Below are 22,132 nucleotides of genomic sequence, written 5' to 3' on the forward strand. Positions count from 1 at the left end.
AAAACGACTATACAATATAATCCAACCTAATCTAAACCGATCATTTTGAAATGGTCGATTAATTAATGTTTTTTCTTTATTAGCGATAAAATTAAGCTTCTTAATCGCAGCAAATTTCATTATCCTTTTAAGGAGAGCTACAGACATAATCCTCAATAATTTATCGCCACGGAATGTTATATTGACTTTCTTCATTAAACATTAACGAGATAATACACTCACTTTTAAAATTTCACTCTTTTTTAGTAGTAGTTTATATCCAGATTCCTTATATGACCGATAAAATCGAAAGTAGTAAAAACTAACGATCAGGAAAAATATAGATAAACGCTAACTAATGGGCAATTTGGTTCTGCTGTGATTAGCAATAACCTGTAAGAGTTTATTGGAGGTACTTTTGAGACGTGGTCAAATCTCGAATTTATAGTTTTTGTATAGATAAAAGCTTTCTAATTGTGTTGAGTGGGACGATATAACTAATAGCTCTCAATATGTAGATTTTTTATATAGTCTTATGAATGGAAATAGAAAAATGTCAATAAGTACATACGTTTTTATACCGATAGGTAATTTTTTTGTCAATATAAATATACCTAAAGATGTAACTAAAGTCTGCTGCTAAAGAAGATGTAACACCACTTTTGTTCATCGAGAGACTTCTTTCTTAATGGGGTTAGATGTCAATACGTTGAGGATGATCAGCTGTGTTAGAAAAACTATGCTATCAATATAAGAATATACTCAGTCTTAGTCTCCCGAGCCTCCAGACAGTACTACACTGCACTACTGCTACTTGGTTTATACTATCTTCATACAGGTCACAAAATTCTTTTGGAAACTCCAGATGACGGCATCCATTTAGCTTCAACATGGAGACCTCTCCTAAAGAAAATATAGTCTGCTTCACCCTCCAATCAAACTTCCACCGTCGGAAATGTTCGCGCCAACCCCCACCCAAACCACGTCATCATCGACGGTATAAATAAACCGTCCGCTGTTCCCTGTAGCAGTAGTGCAGTGATTAGTGATCAGTGTAGTAGTATCCTCTTTTTCAAGAGTAAAGAGACTTTGCTCTTAAAAATTTTCAATAGCTATGACCCCCACATTCAATTGGAATCAAAACCAAGCTGTTCCTTTTCTTGACACAATGTTCACCAGACAACTGGATAACATTACAATTGATTGGTATAGAAAAAAGTGTAACTTTGGGAGATACCTCAACTACCATTTTTACCACAAGTCAAGCATGAAAGTTAATCTAGTGAAACAAATGACCACAAGAGTTTGTAAACTGGCTGATTCTGTTTTTAGAAAGAAGAATCTCAACATCCTTTTACAATTGTTCCTAGATAATTCTTATTCTGAATCCTTACTCATGAAAATCATCTTCAACACATCCTCTGTTATATTCAACACACAAGAGAACCCTCCCCAAAATACAGGTGCTATGAAAGTTAGTTTTGATTCCCATTCACTGACTAACAATATTTCTAAAATCTCTTTTGTATCTCTTCCATTTATTAAGGATGTCACTCCCAAATTGACCAGAATATTTGCTCAATACTTACCAAATGTAAAAATAAAAGCACTCTAGTTGTGGGATCTTTGTATAAGTAATTGAAATACAAAGTACCAAACTCAGATAAAAGTGATGTTGTATACAAACTTAGTTGTTTAGGCTGTGGAGGTTCTTATATAGGTCACACCTCCCATAAAATTTTCAGCCGTTTGACTCTTCACAAGGGTGACATTAGGTTACACCCTGATAGATGTTTCCTAGCCACACATACCAACACAACAGGGCACTCTTTCGATTTTCCCAATATAAAAATCCTATATATGGCATTCATTTTTCAAGAGAAAGAAACCAATAATAAAAAGACAGATACCAACACTTTACATGAACGTGAAGAACATTATAGAAAGGAACTACCTTTAGAAGACATTGACAACTTTTGTAATGCATTTCCAAAACGACGTCAATGATAATTGCAGAGACTGAAAGATGATTCTCTACTTTGAAATTGATTAAGACGTTTCCAAGGAATACAATATCGGAAGAATGACTGATGGAGTTTGCCTTGTTGTCCATTGAAAAAACTAGTTGGAAAAATTTCTGACTTCAACGAAAAGGTAATGGAAAAATCCATCTCCGATAAAAAGAGAAGGATTGAGTTTTATTTTAAGAAGTAGGCCCTTTGGTCAGCACCTATCTATTTTTATATCAGCACCCCCTGAACAAAATTATCACCAGCACGGAAACTGTTAATGAGAAAAAAAGAGAAAAAATAAAATGAAATTAATTAATGAAAAGTTTTAAAAGAAGGACATAAAATGTGTCTATCAAAAATGGAAATAATATAAAAGAAATACCAATACAAAGTAAAGCAGACTAAATGAAATGGTCATCAAAATCAAGCATAATACCCTAAACGACATTGTTTGCCTAAAATAAAACGCTATAATTAAAAAAATGTAATTCTAATTCTAAAAATGTCCTGTCAAGCTTAAAATTATGTACATTTGGGGATGAGTCAATCGTGAAGTCAAGCAAGACGTTTAAAAATAATTTCGGTAATAAGAGAAACCACTGAGTCATATCAATGTTATTTTTGTTGTATGCATGCAGAAGAGGTATTAACGACACCTATTTTCATCCAATTTATTCCAAGAGACTCGTTAAATTAGCAGATTTATGTTAAAACTCATTTTGTGCAATTGAAGGATGTTAAATTATAGTAAAAAAACAATGAAGGTTTTCTCAGGTATTAAATAAACATTAATTTTTAATTGTCAAATATTTTATAAAATGTTGTGAGTAATAGAAGCAAAAAAATTCCCACAAACGTAGAAATATTAATTTCGTGGAAATATTTAACAACCAAATAAAACAATTATGTTTTTTTAAATAGAAAACAGCAACTATTTGCAAAATAAGACAGAGGAAACCAGAAATAGGCAACAAATAGCTAAACACTGAGAGAGGAAAAACTTTGTTTTAGATTGTTTTATCATTATTTTTGTTTTTTCTAATAAAATAGAAAAATCTAAGTCAATGGTACGGAAAATCGATTACATCATTATTTAGAGCTGCTGTCAATAAAGTCAAGATAACGAATATGATAGCCAACATGATCAACGATCGATATAAAAGTCACAGAACTAGAAGATTTTAATATTATTTAAAGACAAATCACATATGATATTTCTAATAGGTATTCTCAAGTAAGTTTTTTTCATGTAATCGAATGAACTATCTTACAATAAAGTCGTCCCAGGAACGCAACGTATATATATATATATTATATATATATATATATATATATATATATATATATATATATATATACTATATATATATATATATATATATATTGTTATGATGTGTTGTTTGTTTGAATGATGAGCAATGAGTATTTTTAATAATATAATATATAGGGTTTTTATCGCGGTTCTCAAAGAATTAGTTTGTAAGTACTTTTTTTAAATTATCTTTATTATAACTATTATGAAACACACATATATATATATATATATATATATATATATATATATATATATATATATATATATATATATATATATATCTAACCTAGCCAATGTAAATTTAAAATAAACTATCTTTAAATTGATATTCTTATAAAACTAATTAAATTCTATAGACAATGTAAAATTTAAACAAACTATCTTCAAAATTGAAACTGTTATGACACTAAACGCGCTATCTCAGAGTATTATATTAACAAAATTTTGTACCTTTCTTTCACTGAATGCCTAAATGAACTGTTTTCCACTATATAGATTCTAATCACCACTGAATGTCTTCATACTTCGGTTATCCTTGTTTTTGTGAAATTACTTTTTCCAATTATCAGCTTCTACCAATTTAAGATATATTTTTCTTCACCAGCATTTATAAACCACCAAGCAAACCAGCAAATAGCATTTATATTTATTCTTCTTTTCAATATACCAATATCCAATTATTATAAGTTGATTTATACTAATCTCCAACCATAATATAATTTTAATTTCTTCCAATATTCTTCTAATATACTTTTTAATCTTCAATAATTATTTGTGTATAATTATAAATGTGCATAATTTTTAATCTTCATTTAACTCACTATATTAAACAATTGGACTATTTGTAACTGATTGACTGTCTTGAAAATTCTGAACAATTGACTTCACTAACTAAATGAGTCTATCTTCTACTAACTTCATAATAAAACTGGCCATCTTGAAACCAAATCACCGGGTATTTATATCTTTTTTCATGTTCTAGAACCATCTGGTAAGAGATCATGTTCGATTTAGTTCTATTTTTTCATGTCTTCTTTGACTTCTTTTGAATTCTCTTCCATTTTTTTCGTATTCTCTTCTATTGTCTTGTTCATCTGCATCATTAATGACTCAAAGCTGCCATATTGACATTTTCCTCTCTTTCTGGATTCATTTCTGCAGTATCTTGTGGAACTTGAACTAAACTCTCCTCTTGTATAGGTTGTGTTTCTACTTCCACATCTTCTTCATTCTTTTTGCTTCTTGTACCTTTCTTTCCTTGAGACATTTTGAGACTTTACTTGTTCAAATATAATTAAAAATAAAATCTATAATTTTTTTTCTACTGATAATTAACTTAATTATATGAGAGCACTTATCTTCCCAAACTAATTCTTTTAAATAGAGAGCCACCGCGTTGGGTGCCAAATTGTTATGATGTGTTGTTTTTTTGAATGATGAGCAATTAGTATTTTTAATAATATAATATATAGGGTTTTTATCGCGGTTCTCAAAGAATTAGTTTGTAAGTACTTTTTTAAATGATCTTTATTATAACTACTATGAAACACACATATATATCTAACCTAGCCAATGTAAATTTAAAATAAACTATCTTTAAATTGATATTCTTATAAAAACTAATTAAATTCTATAGACAATGTAAAATTTAAACAAACTATCTTCAAAATTGAAATTGTTATGACACTAACTAAATTATATTAACAAAATTTTGTACCTTTCTTTCACTGAATGCCTAAATGAACTGTTTTCCACTATATAGATTCTAATCACCACTGAATGTCTTCGTACTTCGGTTATCCTTGTTTTTGTGAAATTACTTTTTCCAATTATCAGCTTCTACCAATTTAGATATATTTTTCTTCACCAGCATTTATAAACCACCAAGCAAACCAGCAAAACAGCATTTATATTTATTCTTCTTTTCAATATACCAATATCCAATTATTATAAGTTGATTTATACTAATCTCCAATCATAATATAATTTTAATTTCTTCCAATATTCATCCAATATTCTTCTAATATACTGTTTTAATTATATTAAACAATTGGACTATTTGTAACTGATTGACTGACTCCAACTAACTTTCATATATAATTTTCTGACTGACTATCTTGAAAATTCTGAACAATTTACTTCACTAACTAAATGTGTCTATCTTCTACTAACTTTCATAATAAACTGGCCATCTTGAAACCAAATCACCGGGTATTTATATCTTTTTCATGTTCTAGAACCATCTGGTAAGAGATCATGTTCGATTAGTTCTATTTCTTCTATATGGATGTTCTCGAAAAAAGTATCTGTTCGATCCACCGACATAATCATTATTCCAGAATGTTCCAACATAAACAAAGGTCAAATTCTGCATTCTGGAGAATTCGTTAATGTTCTATTGATAATTTTGTTTACATTTAGGCTTTTCAGATCAGAATAAACATTTAAATCATTAAATATATATAATTAAAACATTTTAAACTAACATTATTATTATAACCCCACTTAAATTCGTAAATATTCTTAAACGTCACTTCAGAGTATGTATATCTGGTTGCCTAGTCACATGGCTCACTTAAATATATCTACAACATCATAATTACTAAAAAAATACTTTTTATATGCTAATTTCTTAAAAATGCCCTCACATAATATATTTTTATTAAATTTTTTAGTATATAACTTCTTAAAATAACCAAATACTTGTTATATCTAAAATTATCTAGTATATAACTTATAAACTATTTTCTATAAACCCCAATCGTATCAATATATATATATAAGGTTCTTGAACTCCTAAGTGGAGCATAGAGCTTCAGTGAAAACGCGCCATCGGGTTCTATTTTGCGCTAAGGCCTTCACCTCATTCCAAGACTTTCCTTGGCCTCTTATCTCGTCCATGATGGATCTTCTCCAAGTTTGTACTGGGCGACCTCTTTTTCTTTTCCCTTGGGGATTCCACACTAGGGCAGTCTTTGCGATACTGGAACTATTTTTTCGGAGTGTGTGACCGATCCATCCCCACCTTCTGGACTTAATTTCATTTGTACCCTCTTTTGTTCGGTCAGGTGTAGCAGATCTTCGTTTCTGATGGTGTTAGGCCAGAATATACGAACAATTCTTCGTAGACATTTGTTAACAAAGACCTGCAGTTTGTCTGTGAGGGTGTTTGTCACTTTCCAGGTTTCACATCCGTAGAGTAGAACAGACATGACATTTGATCGGAATATTCGGATCTTTGTCCTTGTAGTATACTCGCCAGATCTCCAAACAGGGTTGAGCGTGCTGAAAGCTTGTTGGGCTTTTCGTATCCTCATACGAATATCGTCTTCTGTACCTCCGTTTTCTGTTATGACACTTCCAAGATACGTAAAGTTTTCCACATTTTCAATCTGCATATTGTCGATAGTAAATAGCGTGTTGTTCCTTGCATTTATTCTCATGGACTTGGTTTTACTAATATTGATTTTCAAACCTATTTTATTGGCTTCAGTGGAAAGTGTTTCCAATTGGTAAGCCAGATCTTGGAACCTTTGACCTAATAGGCAGATATCGTCCGCGTATTCTAGATCGCTTAGGCGTATGGTTAACGTCCATTGTATCCCTCTTGTGTCGGAGGTCTAGTTTGGAGAGAAACATAGTCTATAGCTATGTAAAAAGAACGGAGAAAGCACGCATCCCTGTCTAACTCCAGTAAGTACGTCGAATTCGTCACTGTTGATCCCATTGTGTGTCACGCTGCATTTCGCATCAGTATATAGTGACTTTATAATAGAAATTATTTTTTGCGGGATGTTTCTTAGCTCTAAAATTTTCCATACAGCAGCTTGAGACAAGCTATCAAAGGCACGTTCAAAATCAACAAAAACCATGTATAGGGGTGTGTTCCATATCACCCGATTGTTCCATTATTACCCTCACAGTATTAATGTGGTCTATGCAGGAGGATTCTGGTCTAAGCCTGCTTGATTAGCTCGAAACTCACCTTGTTTGTTATTCTTTTCAGTATGATGGTCGCGAAAATTTTATTTATGACAGTAAGCAAGGTTATTCCTCTCCAATTTTTGCACAGTGTGAGGTTGCCTTTTTTTTTGGAAGCTTGATAATGTTACCTTTTTTCCAGCCCGCTGGAATGTGGTTTGTTTCCCACACCTCTCGGATTATGGGGAGCAAAAGTTCAGCAGTTAGATGCGGATCAGCTTTAATCGATTCCCGGTGACTTGTTGTTTCTCAGAGATTTGATAGCTGCTATTATCTCCGTTTTGGAAGGGGCCTCGCAAGAAATATGCAAGTCTATATTCTGCGGGTTTTCGACAATTTCGTCTGCGTTATCTCTGGAATACCTAGCATCTCCTGAAAATGGTCTTTCCATCTCTCTACTTGGTCTAGTAAATAAAACGAGCGGTTCTAATTTATATAAATATATTTATTTATAAGTTTAGTATAGCACGAAAATATCTTATCAACTAAACTTAGCTAATATCGGAGCTACTTATATATAAAAGTTATTACGTACTAAAATATTCTGGAATAGTCCACCTCTATTCTTCTTATCGAAAGCGCATCGAAGACGGCGATATTGAAATACCAACTCTTGAGTATTCGAGATTTATCCTTCTAAGAATTGTGACACATATCACGCATCGGAGATGGGCTATTTCGTAATACTGCTCCTCTCTTAGATCTGAGCGTCCCGATCAGCAACTCTAGATGTAGGCCCAGGATGGCGGAATCTACAGAACTCTCCAGCTCTGCATGAACCCCTCAAGAAGAAATACCAGTCTACTGACTTTGAAGGACACGATCTCTTCGGGTTAATTCAACACACAGTAATTCGTACACCGGTTTCTCGGAAGATCACTTCAAGCATGCTCCTGACAATCTTCCAATCCAGATAATCTAGTGCATGACCTATCTTGGGTAAGGCCAAATTCTTGATGTCATAATTGCACACGATTTTCTTTAAATTAGTTAGAGCACGCCATATATCCTCGTAGCTTGCCCTGCCTGTATACGACTTCCTGGTCACCATATACAGCAAAGATCGAGGACCATCTTCTAATCTCAGTACTCTTCCAACTTTAGGCTGCTGATTTTTTAACTCGTTCAAACGACCGAACTTCTTATAAAATACGGATGAGATTCCTTTAGTCATCTCAAGATCTTGGGCAACATAGTGGGCTAGAGAGACGTTATGCGGAACACTAAAAATATCCAGCTGAACTTCTGTGGTCACTCCGAATCTAGCACTCTTTCTCTCTGCGTAATTTGACATAAATTCATAAAGCTTGGTCGCCGGTCATCTTTGATCTCATGTTGAAGGGTTCGTGCTTTTTCTGTTTCATTTGAGCCAGCATAAGGTGCAAGACGATTTATGTGAACTACTTTGGTTTACCTTTCGGCAACTTCTTAATACGGTATTTTACTTCATTTATTCTCTTTTTAATTTCATACGGACCTTCCCATTGTCTTTGCAGTTTAGGAGACAAGCCTCGACGACGTTGTGGATTATAAAGCCAAACAGATCACCTACTTCATAGCTTTCATTCTTTCATCAAGAATCATATTGATCTTTCATTCTATCACTGGCTAACTGAATGTGTTGTTGGGCAAGTTCATGAACGTTGTTCATTCTTAACTTTAGGTGGACGACATAATTTTCGCTTGCAACATGTTCTTCGGAAGGTCTGCAGCCAAACTCTAGGTCGCAGGGCAAATGAACTTCACGACCTAACATCAGGCAGGTTGTAGTCTGGCCTGTAGTTTCATTTACGGCTGTGCGGTAGGCCATTACGAATAAACGAATGTGCTGGTCCCAATCTCTTTGATGTTCTGATACAACCTTGAAGAGGTGTTTGCCCATCGTTCGGTTCATCCTCTCGACCATTCCATCTGATTGAGGGTGCAGGGGGGTCGTTCTGGTCTTATTGACGTAGGTTGTAGATCTATGGTCCTGAATCCTTCTTCTTCTGATGCCTACGACGATAATTAACTTCTGTGACAAGCTTTTTGTTTTAGTAATTATGTGGGTCAATTTTTAGTCTTTTTTTACTACTTACATTGGTAATGTTATGCTTGTTCTGCGTTCCCCTTGTATATTACCATATCTTATAATTCTTTGAAATATCTTTGCCGATTTGGTCACGATTTCTAAGCTACCTTACTTAATAAGCTTGTTATTGATACGCAGTTCTTGGCGATTTTTTGTTTTTCATTTTTCTTAATTGTTATTTGTACCACTTCACTAGTTGTATCTTCGATCATTATCAATATCTTCGTCAATATCTACGTTACTTTGGTTTTGTTCTTCGGTGTGTATATCGGTACCATTGTACAGGTTATTGAAGTGTTCTGTCCAGTTTTCAAGTTTTAAAATGTTTGTTTGAGTTTCCTTATTTATTTTCGTCTTTTTTCCTCTTCATATTCGAATTTTGTTATATAGTTCAGTTCCCTTCTTTTCGTGAATTTATATCCGATAATTCGAGCTTTGCTTACGAACATTTTACAGATATTATACAAATGAAATCGGTGAAAAAGATTAGAGAACTCTATAAATCTTATATTGTAATATGTAATTATGTTATATTGTTGTTATTGGAATCATTTTTATAATGAGACACTAAAGACAGAACGAACTATGTACTATACAATATATTAGGCTTTTCGATAAGTTTTGCGGTTCGCTAAGAGAGGACGCTGGTACTAGTCAATTTTTTTTTGTTTTGTTGGTACATTCTTCATATGAACTTATGTGAAGTTTCATTTCAATCTGTCAATTCATTCTTTGTTTGCAAACTATTTAGTATCGACGTTCCACAATATTTTTTTACAATGGAAAAAATCAAGTATTGGGCAGTGATTGAATTTTTATTTTGGGAAGGTTTAAAAGCAAAGGAAATTTATGAACGGATGTTGAAAGTGTCTAAAGAGTCTTCGCCTTAACCTAGTACAATAGAAAGATAAGTTGCTGAATTTAAATGTCGTCGTACAAGCCTTAAAGACGATCCAAGCACGGACTTTCAAAAACAGAAACAATACCAGAAATCGTAGAAAAAATGCAGGATATCGTATTTTGTCGAGTGACTGAAAGATAGTTAGTAGAAGCCCTAGGCATCTTATTTGGTAGTGTTGGCAATATTTTGGCTAAAGTATTCAACTGAACGCATTCGTTAACAATGGAACAAAAATACATTCGAATGTGACTTTCTCAGCAACATTTAAAGCGTTTTCGAAAGGATGCAGTGGTTTTTTGTGCACCGATTCATCATTATGGATGAGTCTTAGGTCTATCACCATGATCCTGTATTAAAACAAGAGGCTAAAGAGTGATGTGGACCTGGTTCTTCGGCTCCTAAACGAGTTCGTGTCCAGAAATCGGTCAAGTGTGTGTCCAAGTATCACTTTTTTGAGATGCGAAAGGAATTTTATTTGTGGATTACTTGCAAACTGGTAAAACAATTAATTCTGAATATCATTCTAACCTTTTAGACAAGCTGAAGGAAAAATTCGTGAAAAATACTCGGTTTACAGAAGAAAAAAATACTTTTGCATCGGGACAATGCACCATTTCATATGAGCATTTTATCAGTGGTTAAAATCCATTAATTAAAGTTTGATTTGTTGAAAAATCCACCATATTCACCAGATTTGGCTCCTAGTGACTTCTATGTGTTTCAATGCCTAAAAAATTCATGCGTGGAAAGCGTTTTCATCAAATGATAAGGTCATAACAGCTGTAGAAGCGTATTTTGCAGCCCTTCCAGATTTAGAACAGCTCTAGAGTAAACCAATAACCTTCGTAGCAATATTTGTCGTGGTGTTTTGACATTTTATAAATTAATCCATTTATCATTGTTTATTTAGTAACTATATAAACTACATAAATTACTTAATGGTATTTCTACGATGATTCGATTAAGGTTTATATTGGTTCACTACTTTTGTTAATTATCTATTGTTTATGCAGAAGATACGAATGACTGACTCACTTTTTGTGTAATCAGTACTTTTCCATAACAAATACATACAAATAATATAAATTAACTAAGGTATTATCTCACTATAAGTAGTTAACTACACATTGTTTTACAATTCGTCAAATTTTCTGTTGTTTCCAAGATGAAATAACGTTTGTCATTGAATATCCACAATCTATCTTATGCTCTGTTTATATACTTTTGAAACAACAAAAACAAACAACTTTAAATGGAAAATTTGTAAAATAAATATATTCATCTTTCATTCTTACTTTGTCTTGTCCAGTAGTGTCAATCTGCACCTTCTTCTCCAAAACATCATTTTTATTGCATTTATTATGTTTCCCATTCTTTTTATCTCCCACGTCTGTGTCATCCGCATATCACAAATTATTAATATTGACGCCATTCATTTTTATACCACATTGAACATTATCCACTGCTTTATTGAAAATGAACTCAGAATAGATGTTAAATAGTAGCGGGGACAAAATGCAGCCCTGCCTTACTCCTCTTCGTATTTGAAGCTCTTCAGAAGTGTCCCGGCCAATCCTGATGTTTGCACGTTGATGCCAGTAAAGATTTTTAATAATGCGTAGGTCTTTATCATCAATACCTACCTGCTGAAGAATGGCTATCATTTCAGTATGTTTTACTCGATCAAAGGCCATCTCAAAGTCAATAAAATACATATAAACTGAATGTCCGACATCTCTGCATCTCTGTACCATAACCTGAATACTAAATAGTGCATCTCTTGTTCCAAGGTTATTGCGGAATCCAAACTGTGTGTCACCAAGTTGTTGTTTTATTTTTTGGTACATCCTAGAGTGCAAAATTCGTAGAAATATCTTTAAAACATGACTCATCCAGCTGATGGTTCGGTAGTCACTACATCTTTTTGCATTTGCTTTTTTAGGTATCGTCACAAAAATCGGCAGTCCTTTTTTATATACCATCTATTTTTTTGCCTTGCTACAAACAATATTTTTATTTGTTATGTAGCTAAATAAATAAATAACTCATAATAACTCATACTTCCGTCGTCCCAGTTTTTTTACTGTTTGATCTATAAAAAGTTTAAATTAAGTTGGTGACAGGCAGCGTCCTTGTCGAAGTCCTTTATCGACTTTAAGCGGTTCTAAATAGTTTTGTCTGACTTTTATTCTACAATCCACAGGTTGTTGATCTGGAAACTATCATAGGCCTTTCGGAGGTCCAAGAATACAATGTTCAATTCAGCGTTTGAATGCTAGTTTTTTCTATTAGCTGTTTTATAGAAAATATATTATCAGTATATGAGCGTCCGGAACGAAAACCACTCTATTCTTCTGAAGTTTACAGCTGTTCCTTCGTCCTTTCTTTAACGATTTTTACAGTTTTACAGAAGGTGTGAAGCATATTACCCTATAATTATCGGGGTCTTCTTTTTTCATTTTTATGTATGTAGCTGAAGTAGCCCATTTTCTATTCCTTAGGCATTTTTCTCGTCTGTAAACCTTTTTGATTTTATGTTTTCGCTCTCATCACATTTTATTTTTATTAGACTTATGTGATCGTTATTTCTTATGCACCTATATTATGTAATCTTAATTAATTAATTAAAAATAACCCAAAAAGTATCAACAAAACGGTGTAAAAGAATCGTTCATATTGCGCATTTACTCCATCCATTTTTTATTTGGTTTAATGGGACGTATCTGCATACTTTCAAGCATCTTCATTACATTAAACTGGACCTTGTGGGTTCTAATTTTAGTGCTGGAGCAGAAAGTAATATAATTTCAAGGAAAATTAACGGGAAAATCGTTATTTCAGACGCACTTTTAAAATAAACTCAGGTTTACACATAAACCAAATGGACTTGTTTCTTTTTTCAGAAGCTATTAACTTATTTACGATTCGAGATTTTTACTACTGATTCTGTTTTAATTGTAGCATGTGCGGGAATTAAAGAGTTGCGTAAAACAAGTTTTTTGTTTTTTGAAACTACCTTTAGAAGACTCGTTTTCAAATAAAAGCTTTCGTTGCTCATTTTATCTACATTATTAAATCACCGAATCATCTCGTAGTTTCGCCCAAAGCTAAATTATTAATTAACTCGGATCGTTTGAGGCTAATCTCTTCTTTACATCGATTTCTCCTTAATAAATCGATACAGACAAGATCTGGGAAAGTATATTTATATTTTATTGAAAAATCATCATTACCTAGTCTGTGATACGGCTGCTGACAACTTTGATCTTATGAACGATAGAACTGGACGAAGTCGTTCCTTTTAATGATTCGATTTTCCTTGGTGTTGGCTCTTTCAGAAGCGATTGTTGGTTCGTTCTACAAATTCCGTATTAACTCTAAAGTCTAACAACTACAGAATGGTGCGTAATAATGTACACTAACAGTTTTTACCTAAATAATTGTAACTCTTCTATACTCCAGCAAAAGAAATAATGAAATGAGTCGTACGCGTGATATCGTAAGTTATCGTAAAATTTAGTTGTCCCAATGAGTTTTACCAAGAAGCCTATCAGTAGACGCGCTATCTCAGAGTGTATGGCATATAAAGGACACATAAATAAAAGCAATATTTTTATAAAATATGTTAAATGAAGTATTACAAACGAACATCTAATATATCAATATAATCTAAAACATTTTCGGTCGCATTCAAGAATTCTATAAGTTGATTGTAATCCATATCTGCAAAGTATGTTGTAGACTTTGAGTTAGTATACAGGGTGAGTCATAACTATTGGGACATAGACTAAGGACAGGTTATCTGGACCAAAATATGGCTATTGGGCCAAATATGCCTTAATAAAATGTTGCTAAGAAAAAAGATACAGGGTGTTAAAGTTAATTTTTGTTTTTCGTTTTTTGCTAATAGTTTCCCTGTTTATTTATAAATTGCTATCTAAATTGGCACAGAGGCATAATCTTAGACAAGAAATAGTATTTTATTTACAATTCCACTATCAAATACCAAACTAATAAACAAAGTTGCAACTAACGTAAGGTTTCCGTTTTGACGATAAATCAAAACTAAACACACTTTAACTTAAAAGAACTCACAAAAACTCAAACTAAATGCTCTACATGGTCTCCTCCGATTTCTATGCCTTTTCTAATTCTTTTTATAAAGGATTTTCGGACGTTAAAAAAATATTATTCTGTCCCCTTATAAGATTAGCTGCATTTTGAATGTACCTCCAAAGTTCGTATTAATTTCATTGGCATAAACTAAGGACTTCATATGTCACCAAAAATAAAAATCTAGCGGGTTGTACTCAGGACTTCTTGGTGGCCATTGAAAATCACTACCTCTGCCAATCCATCGTTGAGGAAATAAGTCATTAAGATGATTTCTAACAGCTAATGAAAAATGAGGTGGCGCTCCATTCTGCATAAACCACATTTTTATTCTTACATCCAGTGACAGATCATCTAAAATATCACAAAGAGTATTTTCCAAAAAGAATAAATAAGAATCTCCATTTAAATTCGGAGGAAGAACATAAGGCCCTAGTAGTTGGTCGCCTATAATGCCACACCAAATATTCAATTTAAACTCATGCTGAAAATGTCTAGCTTTAATAGCATGTGGGTTTTCTTCTTCCCAATAATGACTATTTCGCCAATTAAAAACCCCTCGTCTGGTAAAAGTTGCTTCGTCGGTGAACATAATATTCTTAATAAAGTGTCTGTCATTGCGATGTTTATTCAGAATACGTTGGCAAAACTGTAACCGTCGTGGAAGATCTGTTGGAAGTGAAATTTTGAACAGGAGTGAAGTGATAAGGATGGAGGTTCTCTTTTTTTAGAATTCTAACAATAGACGACTGACTTACTCCTGTTGCTGGTGATAGATGTCGTGAACTTATTTCAGGATTTTCATCTACTCGAACCAAAAGTTCATCTTCTTGATTAGGTGTGATTGGTTTCGGTCGACCACCCCGATTTTTAGTGTGAAATGATCCAGTTTCACCTAAACTACGATATAATCTTGCAAAAGTTTTGTGATTTGGTTGCCTTCTGTTTGCGTATAACATTCCATACCTTCTGGCTGCCGAGCTACCGCAAAAATTTTCTTGTGCATATACGCAAATCATATCTCGCATTTCTTCATTAGTAAAATGATTGTGACGAGGCATTTCAATAAAAAAAATAATGATTACTTTTAAAAAATGCAACATTACACTGCACTGTCACATCAAAAATAATTTACTCTGAACAAATGACATTTACCAACAACAATTATCTGACAGTCCAAAGCATACTTTTCATAAATGAAATAATATTTGAAATCCTTTTTTAAGACCCTAAGCAGTTCGATTGCGTTTTTATCGAAAACGGTTGAAATTATCATGTTTAAACAAGAGTACTAATTTTACGTAAAAATGATGTTTACGTCATATTTTCTAATAAAAATTACTAAAAAGTTTCATCAGAAAAAGTTTATGACTCAATTTGATCATTAGGAATGATCCACGTGGCGCCCTCTATGACAAAACGTAAAATTGTAAATAAAATACTATTTCTTGTCTAAGATTATGCCTCTGTGCCAATTTTGATAGCAATTTATAAATATACAAGGAAACTATTAGCAAAAAACGAAAAACAAAAATTAACTTTAACACCCTGTATCTTTTTTCTCAGCAACATTTTATTAAGGCATATTTGGCCCAATAGCCATATTTTGGTCCAAATAACCTGTCCTTAGTCTATGTCCCAATAGTTATGACTCACCCTGTATACAGTGCATTCCGTATTTTTTGTAAACATGATCAGGGGAAACTGTTGCCTGATGGCTATCGAAGAACCTTTTATGACCAACACATATTCTTATCGGAGACCGGTATTACAATAACAACATTAAAAATGAATTACTTGTTCGTCGTAGATAAAATATAGTATGCAACTCGTTACGGTTTCCACACGTCTGTCATATGTTCCCATATGTATATCATGCTTGCCTCATATCCCCAGCGTCCGTGTAGCTTCGTTCGTACATTAGCTACGGTAAAGAAGAAAAATTGACAGTTGACAGACGAAGAAGAATTGACTGACCGACAGTTAAAAATAGTTCCGGTCCTGCTGGTGTAGCATGAGGACTGCCTTGTGGGTGGTTACTGGTTGTGTTCTCCTGTATATACTGGCGAGGAAGAAAAAACGGATGTTCTGGTGAAGAAGTCAGAACATTGAAGAAATTGGGAGGCTTGAACGACAAGCTGAATAGGCTGGGAAGTTGGTTGAACTGTGAGCACTGGCGTGTATACTATTATCTGACGCAAATGCTCTCAGGCCATGGTTACTTCCGTACTTCTCTCAACAGGTTATCTATCTCACAAATGGTGGTGGTATTGGATGAAAGGTGGTGAATATTGATCCACAAATATATAGGAACGGTGCTGTCAAAAAAGGAGAAAAAAATAATAAAGAATAATCAGACGACAACGGCGACGGCAGATGGATGGGAGCTGGGGGACCTCCAACTTAAGATACATTAAAAGTGAACTGACTACGAGATAGAATAGTATTATCGATCTGTGGAATTTTTTTAAAGGTAAATTTTCCACTTTTTACTTGATTTTGAGCTTTCCACGAATTAATCTTGTAGCATTTGCATTTTCCTTGGTATAAATTTAAATCCCCTTGTATATATTGTTATGATTCATTTTATCAATCAAAGATGGAATAAAAATTTGATTTTGTTATAGAACGCGGACACATAAATTTCCAACACCCTGTACATCGATTTGTAAATATTTGTTATAAGTAGTTTAAGCAGTGGGTTTATCCATAATGAGTTTTACCCTGAAGGACTGAAAAACATTAATAAATACTTTAAAGTTAATAGACAATTGCTTCCCGGTATTTGTAGATATAATAGGTATTTTAAAAACGTTTGTTTTTTGTTTCACTGGAAGGGCCAAATGCCGCTATATACCAGTTATTATATTTAGAAAGTAAGTTACAAAAAACCGTTATCATTTTTAAAGAAATTTATTTACAAGCGATGCTTGGGTTTTTCTGATATCAATTAAGAGGCGGGATATAGAAATTTTCTGATTAGTTAGCGAGTTTGGAATGGGAAAAGAGAGTGAATGTTTTGAAAGTTTGGAGGAAAAAAGATTATTATGTGATGGTCATCGGAGAGAAGCAGTTGAAGTTTTGGGTAGTCAATTTAGAAGCAATTTAGTTTAATAATTAGAAGTGAGTGGCTGAAAGGTGGAACGAGCGATAGATTCAAACTGAGAAGTCGAATACCTCCTGGATTCTATAAAGTCCAAGTGAAAGATTGTTAGTATATGAAAGAGAGGAGAGAATTTTGGAGTTTTTTTGAACGAGTACTGGTAAAAGAGGCCTGCTCGTGTTTTTGGAGAAAGAGTTTGCTGGTATGCTGACAGGTGGACACTTAGAACGGAGAAGGCTTTGATTGGTAGCCTAACATAATCAACAAGGAGTAGCTGTTCTGGTCGAAAGAAGACATCATCGTGTGTGAGTTAAAAGGTCAGTCAATAATTTTTATGACATAATTTTTTTGTATGTTTCAAATAAAAGACTGTATACTATCAGAAGAACAAAAATTATCGCTATTTAAGATACCATTGCGTAATAAATTTAAAAGGTTTCTTTTATAATATTTAAATTTGTTTATACAAAAACATATGAACAAAAATTGCAATATTTAAAAATTTTCATATTATTTCTTTTGATAATAAAAGATATTGTATTTGTATAATTTATGTTATTTCTATTTATTTCCTTTCCTTATTTTATCCCGAGAAGGAACAATTAAAAGATACTTGAAGCCACGTTTTTTGTAGTTGACTAAGAATCTTATCGATGACATCTGATATTTTTTAACAATTAAACAATGACAGTATTAAACCGAGATACTACTGACAGGTGGCCAATTATAAATATAAAAACATTTTTTGAAAGGTGCGGTGTTCTCTCAAATTTAAAAGTCTTGTAAGATGTAAATTAGAAGAGTATTATAAAAAAGTGTATTGTCATTTTTTCGACGTAGGAGTTTGAGAGAAAAAAAAAGAGTTACATATTCACTCAATTATTACGCCTAATTCATTCCTTTTTAATTCTATGACTAGTATGATCTACTTTTATGATAGCTTGTCATCTATAATTATGGTAAAATATACCGAAGACATTTTTTATGGGAGAGTTCATTGAATTGTATGTATATCTATCACCTTAGGAAACACGATGAAACTTTTTACACGCGTAGATGATGGTGTTTAATGTACGTGTTGGTTTTATTTAACAAAGTTCATATAATACTAGCAATTAGTTATTATTTTTAGTGGAAGTTGACCACAAAAGATGAGAGATACAACAGTTACTGAACAGTATGTCTAAAAACGTTATAAAAATCAAGAACGCCAAAAAGAAATAGACACATACTGGACCAGAAGAAAAGAATAAATCACAAAGCTTTTCATGATGAAGCGTGAACGTTGAAACACGTGTAGGAGAATGGTAAGAGACTGGAATTGAATCGAATGGCAGCCATCTATATTTATTGTAGAGTAAAATAACTTACTGTATCTGCAGCAGAAGAGAACAGTCTATAAGAAAGTTAACAATAACAGAAAATAATTCAAGGCAACGACGAACGGATCCGAGGAACCACCAACGATTCTTGAAGTTAAAGATGCACTTAAAAAGCTAGCCAGAAACAAATCACCCGGAATAGATAATCTTCCAGATGAACTATATAAAGGTGGTCATGATACTATAATGGCGTTACAGCAGCTTATAAAAGAAATATGGACATAGAAATCCCTCCACAATGGTTGGAATATTCTGAAATGGCTGAAACAAATTTTGGAAAAAACACTAGAATATGGCATTGATACTCATCACATATTTATAGACTACAAAGCAGCCTGCGACTCTGTGAATAGGAGAGAAATGTTTAAAGCAATGAAAGAGCTAGGAATACCAAATAAGTTGGCAAATTTGACAAAACTAACTCTTGAAAAAGTTGAATGTAGAGTACGAATTCAGGGGAACTGTTTGAACCTTTTCAAACAAATAACGGACTGCGCCAGGGAGACCCCCTCCTGTATACTGTTCAATCTGGCTCTGGAAAAAGTATACGTATGTCACAAATCACAACCACTTGTTCAATGTATAATAAATCAGTGCAAATCCTGGCCTATGCTGATGATATCAATATTGTTGGGAGAATGGAAAACGCTGTACGAGAGGCGTATGTAGCATTAAAAGAATCAGCTACAAAAATGGGTTTAATAATAAACACTAACAAAACAAAGTATATGAAAATAAGCACAAATCCCACGACCACTTGTTATAAAAAACGACGTCATCGAACAATGAACGAATTTGTATACCTACCTAGATAAACCGCAGAATTTGCACGGCCAACAGATGCTATTATAGGCTCAATCTTCTCCTTAAATCCACAATTATATCGAGAAATACAAAAATAAAACTCTACAAAACAATAATAAGTATGGTTTCTTATTCCAGCTATTTCTTTATTTTTTTATCGATCATTATTCCCCATTCTCCAGGGTTTCTTTTCTGTATCTGTTTCTCTATCTTCTTTTTCTCTTCTACCTTTACAAATTTCATTTTCATTCTTCATTCGTTCATTCATGTTCTTGCTGTATCTTCTTTTTTATATCGTTATCTTTTAGTAATGTCATTTCTATTATTTGACCTTTTTCAGAGAACACTCAACTTTGGCTACTAGAAAATTGTGATCAGATCAAACATCACAACATTAAATCTGAGGTTTATCATGACATAGTCTATTTGGTTGCTAATGCAGTTTGCGACAGTTTCCGTATAATATATTGTCTGCGTTTTGCCATGTTTCTAATGTTTGACATAACTGTATGACTGTCGCATCTCTCATTGCGCATTCCCAGCCCACATTCACAATAATATTTCGACTCTTCCATTGCCAACTTTTTTGTTTAAATCTTCCATTATTACTGTTGTTTAATTTTTTTTATGAATTGTAGATTTTCATAGAACTTATAACCTTGTAGATTTTCACAGAACTGTTCAATTTCATTATCAGGTTCATAAATTATTACTGTTCAAATAATTTTCGTAGTTCCTAGAACATCCTAACAACAAAAACACGCTAAAAACTTAGTTTTTTACACCCTGTACAGGTAAAAAGCACTGAATATGTTTGTTAACAACATATTATATATTTGTACATTAGTAAACTCGTTGACAGATTACTCCTTAACCTTAATTCCAACATCGAAAGCCTATTAAGGCAATACACATTAACGTATTTACTCTGTGCAGTCGATTTATCATTTAAACACTTAATAACCACATTTAACACGTAGAAATTATTGCTTTCATAAAAATAACAATGCGTTTAGATAAATCATTTTAGTGTCCGTGTCACAGATTTCCAAATAAAATTAATGCGTCTAATAATTCAACTGTAAAAATAGTTTCTCTAGGAAATATCAAGAATGTATGTTTTACATGCAGTTTAGAGTGGCGATAAATTTGGAGAATTAAGACTTAAATGTGATAAAGGTATTTTTAAACTGTGGTGTAGGGTGCCAAAAATCACGAGATTTTCATTTTTGAAATGTTTTTAATAATTAATTTTCATAATTAACAACAAATATACATGATACTGATATATGGGAAATGAGTCAATACTCACAATCTTAGTAGTTTCTATTTTTTGTATTGTATGTTTGTATAATGCTTATATTGTAATGAAATGTTTTCCTTCACTTTATTTATTGTTATAGTTGAATTTCTCATTAAAATTATAAGGAAATAAAATTAGAGACGTCACATAAATGAAAACAAACACAATTTGTTAAAATTAAAATAGCTTATTTGCCCTAGATGCTATGTATTGTCATGTTTGGAAGGTTTTTTGGGAAGATTTCATCATTTGAAATATTCTTCTTCTTATGTGCCTCTCCGTTACGGATGTTGGACACTAACATGGCTATTCTGACTTTGTTGACTGCTGCCCTGAAAAGTCCGGTAGTGGTTAAGTTAAACCATTTTCGCAGGTTATGCAGCCAGGATATTCTTCTTCGTCCTGGACCTCTTTACCATGCACTTTACTTTGAAGTATGGTCCGAAGTAGGTTGTATCGTTGTTCATTGCGCATTATATGGCCCAGGTATTCTAGTTTGCGACGTTTTATGGTTAGGACTAGTTCGCGCTCTTTATCCATTCTATGTAGTACTTCTTCGTTGGTAACTCTGTCTATCCAGGAAATCCTCAACATGCGCCTATAGCACCACATCTCAGATGCTTCGACTCTCTTCAGTGATGCTTCAGTTAAGGTCCATGACTCCACGTCATATAAAAGAACGGAGAATACGTAGCATTTTAGTAAACGAACTTTTATTGTCAATTTTATATCGTGGCTGTTAAAGATTTTTTTCATTTTGACGAAAGCTGATCTTGCCTTCTCGATCCTTATCTTAATTTCCGTCGATTGGTCCCACTGTTTATTTAAGTTTGCACCCAGATAACAAAAGTTGGTGATTTGTGTTATAGGTTGTTGGTTTGGTTAACTAGTAATTGACCAGGTGGTATCCTATTTTTGCTTATAACCATGTATTTGGTTTTTTTGATGTTAAAATCAAGCACGCGCTATCTCAGAGTGTCTGCAAAAATGACAGTATCATCAGCGTATCTTATGTTGTTCAATTGTTCTCCGTTTATAAGTATTCCCTGTCTATGTCCGTTAGTGCTAGGTTTATAATGTCCTCTGAATATGTGTTGTAACAATAATGGGGACCATATACATCCCTGTCGCACACCTCTTTTTATCTTTATGTCGTCTGTTAACTGGT

General features: G+C 33.0%; 1 pseudogene; it reads left to right on the forward strand.

Annotated features, from left to right (window-relative positions):
* The first annotated feature begins 1,246 nt into the window (after window positions 1–1,246).
* Window positions 1,247–22,132, forward strand: part of LOC140431491 (uncharacterized) — a 32,632-nt pseudogene continuing 11,746 nt past the window's right edge.

Source organism: Diabrotica undecimpunctata, unplaced genomic scaffold (genome assembly GCF_040954645.1).
Source record: "Diabrotica undecimpunctata isolate CICGRU unplaced genomic scaffold, icDiaUnde3 ctg00001156.1, whole genome shotgun sequence".
Classification (NCBI taxonomy): Eukaryota; Metazoa; Arthropoda; class Insecta; order Coleoptera; family Chrysomelidae; genus Diabrotica; species Diabrotica undecimpunctata.